Here is a 15,949-nt window from a genome sequence, read left to right on the forward strand (position 1 = left end):
TCTTAACCTTCTCTTCTCCAAGGAGAACAGGGCCAGCTTCTTCAAATATCCACACAACTGAAGTTCCTCATCCCTGAAGCTATTCTCGTGAATCTTTTCTGCACCCTCTCTAATGCCTTCACATCCTTCCTAAAGTGTGAGTGAAGGAAATCTGCCTTCCTTACCTGATCTGGCTTATATGTAACTCCACACCCACTGAAATGTGATTGGCTGCTAACAGCCCTTTGAAATTGCTCATTAAGCCACTCAGTTGTATCCAAATCACTGCAAAAAATGAAACTGCAGAGGTTCTCGAAGGCGGCTCACCACCACTTTCTCAAGGCCAATCGGGATGGGCAATAAATACTAGTCTTGCCAGCGACACCCACATCCCATGAATGAATTTTTAAAAAGTGTGCGAATGGATGCTAGGTGAGAAAAGGATCAAGTTGGAATAGTGTTGATTTTCCCAGTGAATTCCTTCAATAGTTGAATATCCTAAAAACATATGTTATAAAGGTGCATACATAAATCCTGGCGAGTTGGAGAGGTATTGGAGGGCTAGGGATGTGTGGACCACAGCACGACACAGCAGGATAGAAATTTGATTAGGACAGTTATATTGATACATTGATTATATTAATGTATCAATATATTGATATTGATACAATATCAAACATGTGATATTGTATCTGCCACCTGTTATACGCCCGCTTATTATTCAGATCTATGGCAGTCAATGAAACTGAATCTCAGGCGTGGCATATATTAGCGTCAAATGCAAAAATGCCCATTTTGCGCTCCCATCCAAGATGAATTCTATCCCAGCACCTTCAGGCTGGGAAGGATGCAAAATTGGAGGAATAAAAATTGTCAGTTCCAGTACTGAATGAGTTAAGTGAGTAGTTAACTCTATTGGATGGTTTCAACCCGTCTAAGCCACTGTAGTTCTCAGACTGATTCATAGACCATTGAATAAGAGTAAGGATAGGGAGACAAAGATGCTTAATCAATGCCATATTAATGGAATGAGCTGGTGTCTTCTTCACTGGGATAATTGTCACCAAAAATGCTGAATATTGTAAAAGAAGGCATTCTGGTGACAGTAAAAGGGTAAAGTCGATTAATTGGAATTAAGAAGGGACCAAAATGAAGAAACTTACATAAATTTTAAAAATATTCTTAAAAGGACGAAGTAGCTTCAATCCATTACCCAGATAACAGTCTTAACTTGATTGCATGGCTATATATTTTTTGTGTTTTAAATCAAATACTACATGGTAAGGGACAAGGAGCCATTCCAAATAAGTTAACTGAGTGACTTTATATCTAGGACATGTTTCAGTGCTGCCTTATGGTCAGTAATGTAGAACAGTACTGGATGACTTTTGCCACTTAAACACTGAGAGAAATGCACTGAGTGAGCTGGCAAGAGTGGTACCCTCTTCTCATCTTAAAACTAATGGCCCCGATTATATGATAAAAACAATGGTGAGGCTATCAGAGTTCACCCTCATTCAGGAGTAAATTGAATAGTAACCTCTGGCATTCATCCACTCTCAATTCAACGCGGAAATCTGGAAGTTGCTGTCCATGTTGCCCAGTTTCTCCAGAAGCTTCAATATAACAGTATCTCACTGAGAGTCTCTGCATTAAAATACACTAAAGTCATGAAGTTGAGGCATTTACACACTAGTTACCCACCATACATGTCTGAAAAAGTTAGAGATCACCACCACCTTCTCAAGGACAGTTAAGGATGGGAAATAAATTATCACCTTGCCAGCGACACCCACATCCTATGAATGAATAAAAGATTAATTTTTCATTGCGTGATAAGTCTTAATTATTGCCAAACAACCTCTCTGGCCCTGAAATTTTAATTTTATAAGTATGGAGTTTCATTCCTTCAGATTTTAATTATTGTTGGAGATTAAATACTTCTAAATATTTTCCTGTCTCTTATATATCTCTCTCTCTCTCTTAAGCCCATCTTTCTTTTCCTCTTTTTATTTTGCTTTCAATGATTTGGCATTGAATTAAATATTTTAACTTACACTTCCTGGTTGAGACTGTGTGGTTCAGTGAGCATTCTTCAATCTGACTGGTTAAAGAGGCACACCATCACCTGCCCTGTTCATACAGGTCCCAGATCCCCTGTAGAAGCTGCTATGCTGTTCTGGGTCTCTGATCACTGCAACTTCCAGTGTGCAACTGAGCACCATTTATTCACTGCTGACCACAGGATTTAGGCCATTGAGGGACACCAAGGACTGCATTTTCTTAATTCCACTCTAACCCCCACCTTAACTCTGGTCCGGTTTCCTGGGTCAGGGAATATTATGTATTCCTGACAAGATTCCAAGCAGTGACAGCCAGGAAAATGAAGACAGATCAGAAGAAAGCCAGAGACACCTTAAAGGGGGCCCCTGGACCCTGTAGACTGATCTATGTCATCCACCAAAGGCCTTGGCTGAGCCTAAGACCTTCAGAGGGTGGTGAGTTGGGGAGTGAAGTAGCTGAATAAGCCAGGCCTACAGTCATTATTTATGTGGCAACTCCAGAGAGAGGTGGAAAGAAGGACAGACAGGAGGGAAATGGCCTGCTTGGAATTGACCATGGGTGGATGCCGGAAGTTATTGTTCGGTTTCTTACTTCTTCTTAGGCAATCCCTCGGGAACAAGGATGACTTTCTTCCACTCCAGGGCTGTGGATCCTTTGGTGACTGAATAGTCCAATTCTGGAACCGCACACTCTGCCACAGGTGGGGCAGGTGGTGTTTGGTGAGGCGAGTGAATGGGATGCTCAACATTCCGAACGCTCCTTCCACTGTTTGCACTTGGTCACTGCCTGGGCATGTCGACATTGTTCGAACTGGCTGGCACCGTTGCGGATGCTTCTCCATTTTGGGCAGTCTCGAGCAAGAAATTCTCACAAATCAGTGGAGATGTCACATTTCATCAGGGAGGCTTTCAGGACATCCTTGTAGTGTTTCCTCTGCCCTCCTGATAGCCTCTTGCTGTGACAGAGCTCGGAGTAGAAAGCTTGTTTTGGGAGACTTCTGTCTGGCATGCGGACAATGTGGTCCACCCAACGTAACTGACTAGCCATGATCAGTGTCTCGATACTGGGGATGTTGGCCTGAGAGAGGACACTGATATTGGAGCACCTGTCCTGCAACTGAATTTACAGGATCTTGCAGAGGCAGTGCTGGTGATATCTCTCCAGGGCTTTGAAATGTATTTCCAATGCATACAGAAGGGCAGCTAACACTGCGGCCCTGTAGACCTTGAGCTTGGTGCCAGGTTTGAGGTCTTTGTCATCAAACACTCTTTTCCTCAGATTTCCACAGAAGGCTGTGCTGGCACACTGGAGGCGATGCTGAGTTTCATCGTCAATGTCTGCCCTTGATGAGAGGAGACTCCCAAGGTATGAGAAGTGATCCACATTGTCCAGTGGTTCACCGTGGATCTCGATAGTCAGGTACCAGTGTTGAGCTGCGGGAGAAGGCCAGTAGAGGACTTTTGTCTTCCGGATGTTTAGCTTAAGGCCCATTTCTTTCAAAGGCTCCGTGAATGTGTAAGCGAGGGGTGGAAGCTCGGCTTCTGAGTGTGCGCATACGCAAGCGTTGTCAGCATACTGCAGCTCGATGACAGAGGTTGGGGTGACCTTGTTTCTGGACTGGAGGCGATGTAGTTTAAATAGTTTCCCAATCGTCCTGTAGAGTATATCTACTCCGGCAGGGAGCTAGATGGAGATGAGGTAGAGTCTTGAGGCGAGGAAGATGGAAAAGAGCGTAGGTGCAATGACACAGCCTTGCTTGACCCCAGTTTGCACTCAGACTGGGTCAGTAGCAGATCCGTTGGCAAGGATTACAGCTTGCATGTCGTCGTGCAGCAGGCAGAGGATGGTGATGAATTTCTCCAGGCAGCCAAATTTGAGGAGGAAGGCCTTTATCAGATCAGAGAAGGCCATGTATAAAGGTTGCTGCTGCTCCCTACATTTTTCTTGGCATTGTCTTGCTGTGAAGATCATGTCCACTGTACCTCTTGATGGACGGAACGCACATTGTGATTCCAGTAGGAGCTCTTCAGCCACGGGAAGGAGGCGGTTGAGAAGGACTCTTGCGATGACCTTCCATGTGGCGGACAGCAGGGATACCCCTCTGTAGTTACCACAGTCGGTCTTGTAACCTTTTTTGAAGATGGTCACAATTGGGTGGCGCTGTGGTTAGCACCACAGCCTCACAGCTCCAGCAACCCGGGTTCGATTCTGGGTACTGCCTGTGTAGAGTTTGCAAGTTCTCCCTGTGACTGTGTGGGTTTCCGCTGGGTGCTCCGGTTTCCTCCCACAGCCAAAGACTTGCAGGTTGACAGTTAAATTGGCCATTGTAAATTGCCCCTAGTATAGGTAGGTGGCAGGAGAATGGCGGGGATGTGGTAGGGAATATGGGTTAATGTAGGATTAGTATAAATGGGTGGTTGTTGGTTGGCACAGACTCGGTGGGCCGAAGGGCCTGTTTCAGTGCTGTATCTATAAATAAATAAAAATATTACAACATCTCTGAGATCCCTGGCATGCTCTCCTCCTTCCAGATGAGGGCGATGAGTCCGTGTATTTGTGTCAAAGGTCTCTCTCCGCCGTATTTTAGAATTTTGGCGGGAATTCTGTCTACACCTGCGGCCTTATCATTTTTTAGCTGTTGGATGGCCTTTTCGATCTCATGTCGGGCTGGAGTTGTGCTGAGGTCATGGTGGGTAGCATGCTGTGGAATGTGGTCGAGGGCACTCGCATCAACGACTGAGCCGCGATTGAGAAGATCTTTGAAATGCTCCTTCTAACAAGCGCTGACTGCCTCTCTGTCCTTGATCAGTGTCACTCCATTCTTTGCTCTCAATGGGGTAGGTCCTTGGGTGTTTGGGCCGTAAATGGTCTTGACTGCGCTGTCGAGTCCACATGTCGTGGCTGTTGACGGGTTGCTGTACTTCCTGCGTTCTTTCAGTCCATCAGCTGTTCTTTAGGTCACGAGCTTTTTGTTGAACCTCAGCCTTCAATTGTCAGTATACCTGCTTTTTTCCCTTGAATTTTGGTGACGCTTGCAGTTCAGGAATGTCTGCGCTTACGAGCTAGTAGCTCCTGGATCTGCTGGTTGTTCTCGTCAAACCAGTCTGGATGTTTCCTGGTTGAGAAGCCAAGAGTATCTTCGCAAGTGCTGATTATGGTAGCTTTGAGGACAGACCAGGTGCTGTGGACATTCTGTGGTTCCTGTTCATTGAGTGTCACCAAGTTGCTTGTAAGACGCTGCCTGAGTAGGTCTTTCTTCGCGGAGTCCTTGATACCATCGAGATTGATTTTCTTGCGGCAGTGCTTCTGCTCCCGCTGCCGTTTTTGGACTGGGTTCATGGAGATAGTAGCTCAGATTAGGCGATCGTCGGTCCAGCAGTCAAGGGCTTCTATCATGGCACGGGTGCTGTGAACATCCTTCTTGTCCCTTGCTCGGATGATGATATAGTCAAACAAATGCCAATGCCTGGAATGAGGGTACTGCCATGAGATCTTGTATTTGTCTCTCTGACGAAATAAGGTGTTGGTTATGTTCAAGGCATTTCATCAGAAGAAGGATTCTGTTGTTGTTCACCTTTCCAACGCCTTCCTTCACAACTTTCCAAAGGTTTGTGTCCCTCCCAACTCCGGCATTGAAGTCTCTGAGGAGGATCAGCTTGTCTTCTTTTGGAACACGGGACAGCAAGTGATCAAGCCTGGAGTAGAATTCCTCTTTGGCCTCATCTGCTGCTTCTTGGGTTGGGGCGTATATGCTGACGACTGTGGTGTGCTGTTTCTGGGCTAGGGTGAGCCAGAGGGTCATGAGGCGATCATTTAATCCACAAGTGGGCTCGCTGAGGCGGTTGGCAAGTTCATTTTTTATGGCGAAGCCAACCCTGTGGAGTCAGCACTCTTCTTCTGGTTTACCTTTCCAGAAGGAGGTGTATCCACCACCTTGTTCCTGGAGCTGGCCTTCACCTGCCCACCATGTCTCACTCAGGGCAGCGATATCAATGTTGTAGTGGTGGAGTTCTCGGGCTATGATAGTGGTGCGATTAGTTTAGTTTAGTTTAGTTTAGAGATACAGCACTGAAACAGGCCCTTCGGCCCACCGAGTCTGTGCCGACCATCAGCCACCCATTTATACTAATCCTACACTAATTCCATATTCCTACCACATCCCCACCTGTCCCTATATTTCCCTACCACCTACCTATAATAGGGGCAATTTATAATGGCCAATTTACCTACCAACCTGCAAGTCTTTGGCATGTGGGAGGAAACCGGAGCACCCGGAGGAAACCCACACAGACACAGGGAGAACTTGCAAACTCCACACAGGCAGTACCCAGAATTGAACCCGGGTCGCTGGAGCTGTGAGGCTGCGGTGCTAACCACTGCGCCACTGTGCCGCCCATGTGCGATGTTCAGGTCTGTCACTACTGGAGTTGTCCGTAAGAGTCCTGATATTCCAGGTCCTGAAGTTCATTTTGTGGGGGTGGAAGATGCCTGTGCGTGGGTTCTTTTAACATGGGATCCGAGTGAAGCAAGGTCCGTCCAATGGCAGGGATGGCCAAGATGATTGGAGACCAGGCTCGGCTCCTCAGACCGACACTAATACACACACATGGCCAGCACGACCAGCTGGCGAGCCCGGATGCAGGCCATGTGGATCTGCATCAGGGTGTTCTTGAAAGGGTAGCTGAAAGCCTGACAAGGGCTCCCCAGGCCCCCTCATTTACTCCTGAATGAGGGTGAGCTCTGATAGCCTCACCATTGTTTTTATCATATAATCGGGGCCATTAGTTTTAAGATGAGAAGAGAGTACCACTCTTGCCAGCTCACTCAGTGCATTTCTCTCAGTTTTTAAGTGGCAAAAGTCATCCAGTACTGTTCTACATTACTGACCATAAGGCAGCACTGAAACATGTCCTAGATATAAAGTCACTCAGTTAACTTATTTGGAATGGCTCCTTGTCCCTTACCATGTAGTATTTGATTTAAAACACAAAAAATATATAGCCATGCAATCAAGTTGAGACTATTATCTGGGTATGGATTGAAGCTACTTCGTCCTTTTAAGAATATTTTTAAAATTTATGTAAGTTTCTTCATTTTGGTCCCATCTTAATTCCAATTAATCTACTTTACCCTTTTACTGTCACCAGAATGCCTTCTTTTACAATATTCAGCATTTTTGGTGACAATTATCCCAGTGAAGAAGACACCAGCTCATTCCATTAATATGCCTTTGCAGTGGCAGGTGGGCAATGAGCAGCCAGTCGTGGTCTTTGGCAGGGACTAGGTGGAAGGAAATTTCACCCCCATTTCTCCACTAGCCCACCTGATTTTGAGTGGAGTAGCAGAGGAAAATCCATCCCTAGATCTTTATAATAAAACAAACTAGAAAAATGCAAAACAATAATTGTGTAAATAATCTCATTATGATTCGATGATGTTTTGTATGGAAAATTACACATAGAAAGAATAAAATGGGCTGTGTAAATGATGCCTGGATAGCAAAGGGTAAACTTGATAGATGTCTTGTGGTATTTGCAGATTCTGCATTTTACATGCCCAATCGCTGAGAAGCAACAATTGGCAAAGTAAGTAGAACTCAGAAACAGAGCAGAGGAAGTCATGTTTGAACGCTGTGGTGTGCTGGTCAAACCGCACTGCACCACACTGCCTCCTCTGTCCAGTTTTGTTCACTGAGACACAAAGGAAACATCCAAGGCTTGGGTGCAGTGCAATGAAGAGCTCTGAGACCGATTGCCTCGTGCCGGAAATTTCCTCAGGGCTTCTCCCAATCAATGGCTATAACGTTGGCGGAAAATTGACGGAAGACCCATTACTGTTGAACGTATGGCAGCCAATCGGGAGAACCACCTGGAAAAAATTGGATGGTGGGAGGAGGGGGTTGGGGGGTGGTGGTGGGGGAGGGGGATGCGGGGGTTGGGGCAGAACCTGGGCTTTTCAACCTTGAGAGGAGACAATTGAGAGGATATTTCAATAGAGGGTTATAAAGCTAAAGCTTGGTAGTTTCAATATTGATTCCAGATTGGCTGCACCTTGTTTGAATACAAATTTGACCCTCCCAGCTACAAGGGAGCTCCTTGTACATGTTTTTACATGTGCACAGGAGCTCCACTCCCTACTGATAAAATTTTAAATGCATTGAAGCATCCGTACACTTAAAAATATTTAAATAAGCTCTACTTCCATTTACAATGTACCCAGGAGGTCCAATGGAGGCACATGCTAAACTGTACATGGAATTCCATCAGGTCTACACTTGATGGTATGAAATGGTTTCCTGTGGAGTCAGACCTGTCTCTTAAGTTACATGTTCAATTTTTTGCATCACTGCAAACTAGGAATGATTTTTGCAGCAATGCAAAAGGGGCAGGATAACTGCAACTAATAGGGCGGCACAGTGGTTAGCATCACAGCTCCAGCGACCCAGGTTCAGTTCTGGGTACTGCCTGTGCAGAGTTTGCAAGTTCTCCCTGTGACTGCGTGGGTTTCCACCGGGTGCTCCGGTTTCCTCCCACAACCAAAGACGTGCAGGTTGATAGGTAAATTGGGCATTGTAAATTGCCCCTAGTGTAGATAGGTGGTAGGAGAATGGTGGGGATGTGGTAGGGAATTTGGGGTTAATGTAGGATTAGTATAAATGGGTGGTTGTTGGTCGGCACAGACTTGGTGGGCCGAATGGCCTGTTTCAGTGCTGTATCTCTCTATGACTCTAATACAGCAAACAGCAAAGAAAAGACCATTTCCATAAATTCAACCATAAGAGTGGGACCTACAATAGTTACAGGGATAAGAACAAATGCTGAATTAAAAACAGCAAGTGAAGAGAATATCCAACACACCAATTGGCAAAGGATATAGATTAAGGAGTGATGCTTCACATCACCCTGTTGTACTGTATACAGGAGGAGACAATGACCAATGTCACTCCTGATCTCTGACACAAATTCAAACTGACAGCAAAAAAAAATTAGGACTTACGCCAGGAATTTCTTTCTTAGACGTTCAACACCTGGAACAAGCTTGCCTGTAAGTCACGGGAGTGAAAGCCTTTGATTCAACTGAAGCTGTTTTTATTCTGCCCCGCTGCTGCTGCTTTCTGACACAGGGGTTCACCACAGCCCCCATGGCAAACATTTTCTAAACTCACTGGATTAGTTCGGACAGTGAGGTCGGAAGGCTTATTTCCCACTGGAGCTTCCCGAAGGATGGCAGTCTGTCTGACCCCACTAAGAGCACTGTTCTGACAGCAGCAGGTCGATGGAGTTAAGATGCAGATCAACCATGGTCTAATTGAATGGTGGAACAGGCTCGAGGGGCTGAATGGCCTCCTTCTGTATTTCCCTATATTCTAGAGCAATTCCCAGGGATTAACAAAATGACACTTAGGTGTCATGATATCACTTCTCTCTGATGTTATGATTTGGCAGCTGGTGTATTTCCAGTGGGATCGTACACAGAGAACATTCATCCAGCACCAGAGCTCAGGAGTGACTTTGGTCATTGTCTCCCCCTACAGCAAAACAGCATGAAGCATCACTTCCTAATCTATAATCTATCTTTCAAATTTTATGATGTTGATTGGGGTATTGGATATTCCCTTCATTCGCTGCCCACGAGGGTGGTGGAAGCAGAGACAATCAATGATTTCAAAAGGAAATTGGATGGGCACTTGAAGGAAATAAACTTATAGGACTACGGGGATCGAGCGGAGGAATGGGACTGACTGGATTGCTCTGTAGAGAGCTGGCATGGACTCAATGGGCCGAATGGTCTCCTTCGATGCTGTAAATGACTCCATGAATCTATGCTGTTATTAATTCAATATTTGTTCTTATCCCTGTAACTATTGTAGGGCTTATTTTGAAGATGTTAAAAACATGTTCCTTGATTCTGTATATCCCTTTAATTTTGCTTTATTCATCACTGAAAAGGGTGGAAAAAGCATATTTTGAAGAAGGTTGTGTAAAAGCTGAAAAGGTTTTTCGACAGTGAAAGGGATAATTGAAAAATCTGTAACTACAATATGATTTTCGATCTAGTACAGAACCATTTGTGGAGCTCTTAGATTTAAAATATGTCACAGATCAATCAGGATTTTCAAATGAAATTTGTGCTTTTAGCTGATATTCTGTTATGTTAAGGTGAATCTAATTTACAGTGAATTCAGAAGTAATGAATGGCTTTCAAAAATGTAAATGCATGACAAAAGATTAGGACCCAGTTTGGAAGCGGGATCTTACTTTACTCTAATATCCTTGTAGACCTCACTAAACTATTGTTAGAATGTCACATTGATAGTTTGAATTTGAATTCCAGTCAACAGTGCCCCACCTCCCAATTGACAAGTGGCCTGCAAGTACTGGTTCTGGGCTCGCAACTTGCCAACATCTTACACTTGAGGCTTACTCATCAGAATTGGTCAGACCTCACAACGAGGTCATTGCCCAAGGTGTAAATCTTCTCCCAATATAAGGTTATTTATGCACCTGAGCACTGCCTTGATCGACTGTATAATCATTGGCACCCACTTCCAGTCTTCTCAGGCTACATGCGTCACCAAATAACATGGGGTCATTTATTTGCCTCAGAGTTGCCTCACTGGGTATGGAATGACAACAACTTGCATTTATATAAGCATCTTTATCATAATAAAACATCCCAAGTTGCTTCACAGGAACATTAGTAAACACAATTTGACACCAAGCCACGTAGGAGCTATTCAGACAGGTGACCAAAACATTGGTCAAAGAGGTAGGTTTTAAGGAGGAGAGGTGGAGAGGTGAAGAGGTTTAGGGAGGGAATTCCAGAGTTTAGAGCCCAGGCAGCTGAAGGCACAGCCGCCAATGGTGGATTAAATCATCTTAATCAAGGGTGCACAAGAGGTCAGAATTGGAAGAACGTAGATATTGCGGAGGGTTGTAGGGCTGGAGGAGATTACAGAGATAGGGAGAGGGACAAGGACATGGAGGAATTTGAAAACAAGGATGAAAATTTTAAAACTTAGTTTGGTTGCCTAACGTTATTTGTGGAGTCCAAGTTAGCTTTTTAAGTGGGGAGACAGTGGCGTAGTGGTAATGTCACTGGACTAGTAATCCAGAGGCCTGGGCTAATGTGTTGGGGACATGGGTTCCAATCCCATTACAGCAGCTGCTGGAATTTCAATTCAATTAATTAGTAAATTCAATTAGTTAATAAAAATCTGGAATTGAAAGCTAGTCTTAGTAATGGCACCATGAAACTATCATTGATTTTTATAAAAACCCATCTGATTCACTAATGTCCTTTAAGGAAGGAAATCTGCCATCCTTAACTCGTCTGACCTACATGTGACTCCAGACCCACAATTTTCTTGACTCTTAACTGCCCTCTGAAAAGGCCGAGCAAGCCACTCTGTTGTCAAGGGCAATTAGGGATGGGCAACAAATGCTGGCCTTGCCAACAACACCCACATCCCATGAAACAGCAAAAAAACAGCGGGATTCCCTTTTAATCAAGGCCAAATCGCTTAATTTACTTTTTTTCTCTCTCTTTGTAGTTGCTCTTAGTTTGTTTTCCTGAAAGTATGTGATAACCAGTGTGTATATCATCATGTAAATCAGTGACAATGCATTGTTCAGTCAAGATTATATTGCTTCTTTCCTTAAATTGAGAGACACATGCTTGTTTTTATCTAACCTTGAACTTCAGATGAGCACAGCATTGTAGTCATTGCTTTGCTGCATCTTTTTAGTTACCTAGACTATAGTTTATATCTTACAAGCACCGACAAGCAAATCTGTGGACAGAACAAAGATTGGGTGCTAAATAAAGATTTTTTTTAAACTGCATGGCAAAGTACTTAAGATATTCCATTGCTGGCATCTCTTTTGAAAATGATTAAAAGTTGCAAAACACTAACGGAGCATTCCTCTTTTGACTATTTGTAATGAAATCACAGATGTAAGTATAACAAATGTGTTTACAGCTTTGCTAAACTAACAAGCAATGGAAACCTTCCACTCACAATAACACCTTTTTATATGGTTATGTTTTTAAAAGCTTGAGTTAAGCAGTAACTGCTGATAATCTCAGCAGGAATTTTGGATGAGTCACTACAAGGGTGGTAAAAAATTTGAAAGAAAATGATCTGCTTCTTTGGCACCTCCATAACTGAAAGTGGTTTGTGGTTGAACCAAGCAAACCACGAGCTGGTCTGTACTCTCTTAACTGAGCTTAACTCGGGTGATAATGGAGGTGTTATAATTGACGTCAGCATCACTGGGATTGGAAGGAAAGGTCAGACCAGAATTCCTGATTTGGATTCCTGCACAATGACTCTAACTGAAGAACAAATGCATATGTGGACATCAGAGGAGAAAAGTTCAATCTCCACTGTGATGCCATATACAGTTCAAGAGCTTGCTAACACTGATGATCTGGGTTCATGCATGATGAATGGCCACTTCAGTAAGAGGGTGCCTAGCACCTGTGACCCTCCAATTCTGGCCTCTTGCGCATTCCCAATTTTAAACATTCCACCATGGCTGCCTGGGCCCTAAGTTCTGGAATTCCCTCCCTAAACCTCTGCGCATCTCTCTCCTCCTTTAAGACACTCCTCAAAACCTGCCTCTTTGACCAAGCTTTTGGTCATTTGACCTAATATTGCCTTATGTGGCTCAGGGTCAAATTTTGGTTGATAACGCTCCTGTGAAGCACCTTTGGACATTGTACTGCGTTAAAGGTGCTATATGAATGCAAGCTGTTGTTGTTGCTAGGAGGGAGCCAACACCTTTTGCAGAGGAAAAAGGGGGAAAATTAAACTGAATCTCTGATTTGAAAGAAATGCAATCTTTGTCAAAGTGTGTTTGGCAAGTGCTTGCATACCAAAAGCTATCACCGAATCAAGGAAGCATTCTTTAAGGGCTTGCACAAGATGATTAAAATACTCTGTGGCTATCTGACAGTTGTACCTGCCTATGCTTTCTTAATGATTGTATTTCTGACATGATTGTCCTTTCCTCATACTATCAGGCTCACTCCAAGCCAGCCCTCCAATCATATCTCCAACACTCGCTTTTTGTATCAAAAATATTCAAATCTTTGACAGTAAGACTGAAGCAAGCTGAAGTAAATTTTAAAAACTTTGTAGCTGAGTTAAAAAAGGGGGTGGGGGTGGTGTTTAACATACATTTAATTGAACAGATTAGCTCCATTGATGAATGAATGGAAATATTTTTCTTCCAAATCAATTTTTTCTATAAATTCAGTTACCCTGAAGAATGTCCCACAACTATTAAAGTGAACATATATCCTTAGGGAAGTTAGCACTTAATCAGTTAAATGGGGGTATTAAAGACCCATTTACACAGCAGCGACTAATTCAGTTTTTGTATCGAGTTTGCAGCTGTTCCTCATTAAAATGCACCGTGTAAGCGCCACAAGTTTGTTTACTCTTAGTGCAGTAAAAGGGAACACCTCATGCTACCAGTTTTAAAACAGCTGTGAATCACAGTGATCTAAATCAGGCCCATGTAAAGAAACTGATTCATATTTCCTGGTTAGTTTCTTCCCTCCTTGTGCTGTAGAGTGTACACTGGGCGGTAACCTGATATTAATGTGTTCTCCTTGAGGAAGAAGGTGCCTGTAAATAGGACACAAAACAGCTTTCAGTCTGATCAAAGATTCAAACTGAATTTCATCTGGTGTGAGGGAACACTAATACTGATGAGAAAGAATTTGAAAACACTGTGCACCAGCTTACAGGGTTGGGTTATCTAAGTCTGCAGGCACGATTTACAAGTTGCTCTGGATTTGCACGGCAGTGGTGCTGCCTCTAAGTCAGCGGTTTAAATGTGCCAATTCTTGTTTCTAAATAGAGATTGGGGTATCATGAAAATGGTTACTGTGTCACTTGAACAACAACAACAACTTTTAATTATATAGCGCCTTTAACAAAGTAAAACATCCCAAAACGCTTCACTGGAGCAATCATCACACAGAATTTGGCATTGAGCCACATAAGCAGATATTAGGGCAGGTGACCAAAAAGCCGGATCAAAGAGATAGGTTTTAAGGAGCGTCTTAAAGCAGGAGAGAGAGATAGAGAGGCAGAGAGGTTTAGGGAGGGAATTCCAGAGCTTAGGGCCCAGGCAGCTGAAGGCACTGCCACAAGTGCTGGAGTGACTAAAATCAGGGATGCACAAGAGGTTAGAATTGGAGGAGCACAGAGATCTCAAAGGGCTATAGGGCTGGAAGAGGTTACAGAGATAGGGAAGGGCGAAGCCATTGAGGAATTTGAAAGCAAGGATTAGAACTTTAATACTGAGGCATTGTCGGACTGGGAGTCAATGTAGGTCAGCGGGCACAGGGGATAATGAGTGAACAGGAATTAGTGTGAGTTAGGACATAGACAGCAGAATTTCTCGATGAGTTCAAGTTTAAGGAGGGTGCAGGATGGAAGGTCGGCCAGGAGTGCAGTGGTCTTGCAGTCAAGTCCAGAGGTAACAAAGGCATGGATGAGGGTTTCAGCAGCAGATGAGCTGAGGCAGGGGTGGAGTCGGGCGATGTTATGGAAGGGGAAGTAGGCTGTCTTGGCGGTTGAACAGATATGCATAGCTACTGGGAGAAAAAAACCTGCTCAGGCAGTACCTGAGACTAGATATAGATAAACAAAGGCCTGTTGTATTTGAGATGGAATTAATTTTTAGCTGGTGAGAAAAGTCTAAAGTGTGTAAAGTTTTGGTCTCCTTATTTAGGGAGTGATATACTTGCATTGGAAGCAGTTCAGAGAAGGTTCACTAGGCTGATTCCTGGGATGAAGGGCTTGTCTTATGAGTAAAGGTTGAGCAGGTTGGGCCTATGCTGATTGGAGGTTAGAAAAATGAGAGGTGTTCTTATTTCTGAGGGGCCTTGACAGAGTGGATGCTGAGAGGATGTTTCCCTTTGAGGGAGAATCTAGAACCACGGGGCACAGTTTCAGAATAAGGGATCTCCAATTTAAGATGGAGATAAGAAGGAATTTCTTCTCTCGGAGGGTCGTTAGTGTTTGGAATTCTCTTCCCCAGAGAGCAGTGGAGGCTGGGTGATTGAATACATTCAAGGCTGAGTTAGACAGATTTTTGATCCACAAGGGAGTCAAGGGATATGGGGAGGGAGGCAGGAAAGTGGAGTTAAGGCCACAATCAGATCAGCCATGATCTTATTGAATGGTGGAGCAGGCTCGAGGGACAGAATGGCCTATTGCTGCTCCTATTTCTTATGTTCTTATGTGCATTCTTTAAAAGAGATGTTTTGGAAAAGTGTACATTGCTAATGGTGGGAGGATGGGGGAAAGTAAAATCCCCTATTTTCTTTTAGTTTACATAATTTATAGAGGACCTCTCTGAGGCGAACTTCAGAGTTGCAAACCTGCAAATGCAAAGTCCGACTGTGACCCTGTTTAATTGCATTGTAAAAAGAAATGTGTAGTGTAGTGTCATTGTTGCCTGGATCCCCTTTATCTCATCTTGGTAGGAAATACATTTCTTCACACCTACACACATGTCGCTTTCTCCCACTCTCTCTGCTTCTTAGGTGATGATCAATTAACAGGCTCCCACTCAGGTGTTAGACTTGTCCCTGCACTTCACAATAGGCCTGCATGTGACACTCTCTCCTGCTTCCTAGCTGCTATGATCCCAGCGCATCACAATGGCTATGTTCACTTTTCACCTCTAGGCTACATTCATGTGTTGCAGACAACAGATGCTGCAGGTACCTGAAAGATGGAATCACACTAATCCTTGGATTTTTCACACTACTCTAATCCCATTAACACACCTAAAGTAATAGCTTCTGTGGCAAATGCCTTCTTTTTTCTCCTCTTCTGTTGTGTTGTTATTCTATCTGAAGATTGTTAATGCTCTGTGCT

This window comes from Heterodontus francisci, chromosome 13 (assembly GCF_036365525.1).
Source record: "Heterodontus francisci isolate sHetFra1 chromosome 13, sHetFra1.hap1, whole genome shotgun sequence".
Classification (NCBI taxonomy): Eukaryota; Metazoa; Chordata; class Chondrichthyes; order Heterodontiformes; family Heterodontidae; genus Heterodontus; species Heterodontus francisci.